Raw genomic sequence first — 6,000 nt, forward strand, 5'->3', positions numbered from 1 at the left:
GAGAACAATCAGATTAAATATAATGTCAGTTATATTTTTATGGCGTGCATTCATGTTAAAATTCCTGTTTGATATGTAGGCTTACAATAAGTATGATTATTGTCGCTTTATTTTCTTACCGTAATTAACTTAATAAAGTTCACGTTGAAGCTTAATATAAATGCTGACAAAAACATGTTCACCTTTACTGCAGTTATTGTCAATCACGAATGAGGACGAGACAGCAAGAGCGATTTTTTCAATTTAGCGAAATACATTTGGTTGAATTCGAGAACAAGGTGTTGAGGTCACTGATTCAGAATACCTGCCGAATGAAGATTTTTTACACAGGCCACTAATTTAACTGAGTTTTGCATTTGTTTCTCAAGGTTGTGGAGAAAGCTTTGGACAAAGAGAGCTGTTTCCACAGCAGCTCTCGGGTATTAGACAAAAAAATATTATGCTGTTTTTAAGCCATGCTTGTCTCCTGTCTGTTAAATCACAGCTCAGGTTAAAAGTGGAATATTTTTACCGGATGTTGGATGGATTCTGATACTGTTTACAATCCAAATAACTCTTTTATACCAGCTATGTAATAAATGTGTTTGAATAGACCAAGACAGCAAAATGAAAACACATTAACCCGAGAGAGAGTCGTCATAAGCACTGTTACTAACCTGTTAAACATCAAACATGTTAACGCTGTCATGGTGAGCACACAGTTAACATTTAGCTCACAACACCTGACAATAGTGCCTGACAGAGATGCTAACTTGCTGCACACTTTAGTTTTATTAATCTTCATATACAGTGAGGCTTTCATTAGAAAGAAAGCACCAATCAAAGTTTGCTGTCAAATAAATGTAAAAATTTATGACAACAGTAAGAAGTCATTTTTAGATATTCTGTAAAGTATCTAACAAACTATGCTCCCAGTCCTATACAGTGCGGTCATGACATTGGGCTCTTGTCAATGTCATGTTTAGCCTGAGAGGTGATTTACTTGCTCATTTGTTAGGGAGCACTAATCATATTGCTAAGATGTTTCAATGAAAATCAGCCTCCAGGCTGCAAATTAATGACATGTCTCTCTTAAAAATGGAGATGTCCTGCCTTTGTTTGCCCTTTAATCTCCCTTCTCGAAAGCGCACAGAGATACTGCCAACACCCATATCTTAATCTGGGAAATGGGAGTCTGATTTTGGAAGGGCATTTTTCACCTCCAGACTAAAACGGTGTGAGGGGTTGTTCTGGTAAATCATATCTTTCAAACACTGGGGAGAGGCTTAGAGCTGAAATCACAGCATAAAAGAAAGTTTAATTGTCAATTTTTGGCATAAATTTGACTGGTTTTCCAGCTGTTTTAACTGAATGAAATCAAACAGATGCCAAAATGCTGGAGCCGCTCCGACTGGCACTGAGACTTGAATGGCACTAATGATCACCCACGGTGTAATTGTCAACATGATTTAACTTAGTGTAACAGCTAAAAAAAACAGAAAGTAAAAAAACAACACAGAAGATGACATTTACATGATGCCATCTTCAGACCTTACACTTTAGTGGTTTTATTGTTTAGGTGCCAGTTAGGCATGTCTGTAACTTGTGGGAATCTTGACCCCAATGACTAAAACGAACACACAGGTCATGCTGCAGAATGTTTTTTTCCACTGGAGAACTGTGGGACGATGGAAATGGGACACACAAAGTGAAACGAGTTATAAAGGTGAGCAGCCAAGCATAGTGTTTATGCAAGCTGTGTTTGTGGAAGCATCAGTCTTACATGACTGGCTGAGGACTTAGACAGACAGCTGATTGGATGGGAAAATGAGTGGAGCGAAACACATCAATGAAGGAACATAAATAGGTCCCCTCATTTTGCAGTAAAATAATAGGAATGTTCAATCACTGGATCTATTGTTATTACTCAAGGTTTCATTCATTTTGTGTTCTGTCTTTGGTCATCAACTGCCTTCCCATATCCTCTGTAAATAGAGATGTGACAGTGCCCCCTAGTGTTCAGTGTGTAAGATGGCATTGTGTTTAGTTGGATGGTAAAGAACATAAACGTGGCTTTTAATGTGGCCTTGATTTTTATTGTGCCCTCTTCATTTCCGTATATGTATAATATAGACATAAAAAATATAGTTAGGCATAATTCTGCCCTGTAAAGTGAATTTTTGTTATTTATTTATTTTTAACACTGCCATCTAAATTTCACTAGTCAAGTCAAATGGCTTTATTGTCATTCCAACCATGTGCAGTGGTACAGAACACAGTGAAACGAGACAACGTTCCTCCAAGACCACGGTGCTACATATGACATATAACAGACAATCAACACAGGACTACATAAAGTGCAAGTGTGCAAAAATAGCAAAGAAACAAAACAAAGACAGTGCAACACCAAACCGAACAGAACAGTACAGACACAAGACAGTGCAGACACAACAGTGCAATAGAAATATGCAAAAGACAAAGACTGAGCATTGTGCAAAAAGTAACTTGGTGTCAGAAGGTGTGTGTGTGTGTGTGTGTGTGTGTGTGTCAGTCCAGTCACTGAGTGTTCAGCAGTCTGAACGTTATAAATCAGAACTTGCCATTTAAATTTCACATTGAAAAGCCTGCATCCAAACAAAACTCGGATTACAGTTATCTGACCTTAATGAATGTACCAGATCTGAAGAAGTAGAATCCTGTTTACCACTGTTCTTTACGTTTTATTGCTGGCTGCAGAATTCCCTGTATGCTTCTGTCTCTGTGCTTGGAGATTTCATCTTGCATCACTTTGGTCTGTTGCTGTCGTGGTTAAATCTACTATATAAATTAACTTGACCTTCCACTGATTGAGTTTTAAATATAAAATAGACTGCAAAGCATGCAAACTTAAATTCAGTACATAAGATGAACACATGAGTTTTAAAGTTAATAGTTGGTATGAACTCCTGTCTTCTTCAACACAGCCTGAAACAAGAAAGCTTACAAGAAAGCTTAGGCAAGGTCTAGGAATTTTTTGGTATTGCATGGTGATTAAAAATTTGATGTAAATTTTCTGCCATGATATGCTAAGTTATGGGCTAAAAGCTCCCAAATGTACTGAGAGTAGTAGGCAAAGTAGTAGTAGAAAGTAAAAATGAGCTCCTTAAAGGAGTAATATACCATCTATTTTTATGCAAAGGTAAATGAACCATGTGCTATATTCATATAATGATAGAATTTGTAGATTATAAATGTTAATCAAATCTACTCTAATGAATGTGCTTAGCTTGAATCTTTTATGTAGGACACAAACAGTGAAAGGAATATATATATATATATATATATATATATATATATATATATATATTCTGTTATCTAAATTGTAGACGGACTTTGCCAGGAAACAGGAAAATGAGTACAGTGAGGAGTGAAAGTGAGATCTGGTATGTGGGAGAACAGATTGTATTCTAGAGGCTCAGCATGAGGAACAGATTCACAACTCACAAATAGTTCTTTTTTTTTCTAATGTGACCTTCAGTAGATTTTCTTAGTGTACAGGCTGTGATCAGCTGACCTGCTGCTCTTTGTGGCTCTACACAACTTAATTGAACAAGATGTCAGCAGTGTCAGGAGCTATCTTGGCTGACTTGCATTTGCTAAACTAACAGTATGTATATTGTCTTTATACTAGACTGTATACAGTTGGCATAAAGGTGGAATTTAGTGACTTAATCTAAGCATAATCATCTTAAATGCAAATTAGTCTACACATGATGTAACTGAACACTGACCATAGCCCCTGTGCACCAGTCCAACATACTGCTTTACTATAAATTCACCACAGGACAGCAAGCTAACCTCTTTATCCCAAACAAACTACAGAGTAGTTTCATGCAACATTTACATGACAGAAATTTAGTATACTTCGTTCTGCAGGATGTTTCACAATATGAAAATACATAATTTATCAAAACACATCACACACTGATCCAATCTGTGATTAAAAAAACGCATTGCATGTACTCTTTAAATCTGCAGTATATCAAGTGTGTCTGAGCACTAACCTTTAAATATAATCTCTCCTCTTCCTCTCCTGTCCTGTCTTTCTTTTTCTTTCTCCATCTCTGTTTGAATTTAGCTCTAACTCCTTTCTCTCCCTGTGAAATGCAGCAGCTGGACCTTTAGCTAGCAACACACTGTGCGACAAATGCACACAAACATTGACGAGCTAATACAAATACTGCATTTGAAATTACTTGACAGCTAAAAAAAAAAAAAGTTACTTCCGTTATGCCCCACCTCCCCTCCCCCTCCTGTAGTGCTAGCTAAATGATAAAGTACTAACTTGGGGACAGCTGCACCAGTTCTGCCTCACTTTAACCCTGAGAGCAAAGACTGTACCTGATACCATTAAACCAAAAGTACCAAGCATGCAAATGTGAGGAGTAGAAAGTACAGATATTTGTGTAAAAAAGGGAGTAAAAGTAAAAAGTTATCAGAAAAAATAAAGGTAGTAAAGTGCAGATGCCTGAAAACTTAATACAGTAATAAAGTAATTGTACTTCGTTACTTACCTCCTCTGACCATCAGTCTGAGCATGGGCTGGGTTTTTGTCTTGTTTTGTTTTTGTCATATCTGTATAAACTCATATGTAACACAGTCAGTAGTATGGCCTTTGTTCTCACAATATTTTACATATGTTTGCCCCCAGAGTCAGAACAGTATTTTGGAAAAAGCCTGTAAATTATGCTGCCACTTATTCCACAGAAGAACCTGAAATCATTAGAACTGCCTCCTGTGCCGACAGTTTAAGTCAGTTTTAAAGGCACAAAAATGCTCTCTCTGTCAGAGTGATTGCTCTTGATGTGCATTTGTTCTTGATATATTATTGCACATGATCTGGGGGCTGTGTTCACCTGCTTGTACAGTGTGTCAGTTGTATTTCTGGATTGTGTCTGTAGTCATTAAATATCTTCTGCCCTTTAGCTCAATAAAACTGTAAGCTCGATAAGTAAAGGATTTTGTGTCAATAGTGTAATTGTTCTTTTTGTATGCTTTTTCACAGCTATGTTTACAGACTGTTTTGCCATACACTTGACCTAATTTGTCAAAAGAGACAGCACACCAGCAACACACGTACAGACAAGCTTGACTCAAATTTGACCTTTTGTTTAATATAGATATGCAGATAACAATTTCATTTTCTTTGACTGCAAGACTCCTGAAGCCATATCATAAGACAAATGTACTAAATGACTAAATTATAACATGGTTTATGTGTATTGAAATGCTTAAGATTAGTGAAAAGGCATTAGTACTCTCACCAGAGATCTTTTTCAAAAACAAACATATTCATGTACATGGATGAAGCCTGCAGTAAGATATTCAGTCAGTGCACTGTGGGCTGTTGTAAGATATGTCAAAAATGTACAAATGTACATGTTACATGTTTTTCTTTTTCTTTTTTTCTTACATGTTGGCTGTGCAGACTTTTCTGCAGAGTGAAAGCATTCAGCAGCCTTTTTTCTCCTTCTAAAATCAAGAAAGACTTGAGCCTTTCTTGCACATTTCCACAGAGCCACACCTCATTAGGCTGTCAGTTTTCTGCCCAGGGTGTCCATCTGCAGCTGCTTCTGTTCTGTAATGGCTACTATTACTTTAAATGGTGTGCTTTTATTCTTACTTCATGAGAAGACCTTATGTTTCAAGGATATATGCATTTCTGGATGTACACAATGCCAGTGGTACAGGAAGAACTACTCCCATTCAATGCATTATTGTATGAATACTTATCACCACTGACAGCAGAGAGCAAACTGAGTGAAGTTTGTATTTCTGACTGAACAATTGCTTTACAATTTGTATAACTGGGTATCCATACGTCACATATCTCACTCTTTAAAGATAGCTTACATCATTGTTTGAACTTGCAGCAAACTTGATTTCGTTACTTAAAGCGTAAAGCCACGTTGGTGTCACAGCTTTCAGAAGGGCAGTGCTGAATTTTAGTCAGTCCACCACTTTGGTTCACACTGAAAAACA

Source organism: Haplochromis burtoni, unplaced genomic scaffold (assembly GCF_018398535.1).
Source record: "Haplochromis burtoni strain Fernald_Lab_line unplaced genomic scaffold, NCSU_Asbu1 Contig_64, whole genome shotgun sequence".
Lineage (NCBI taxonomy): Eukaryota > Metazoa > Chordata > Actinopteri > Cichliformes > Cichlidae > Haplochromis > Haplochromis burtoni.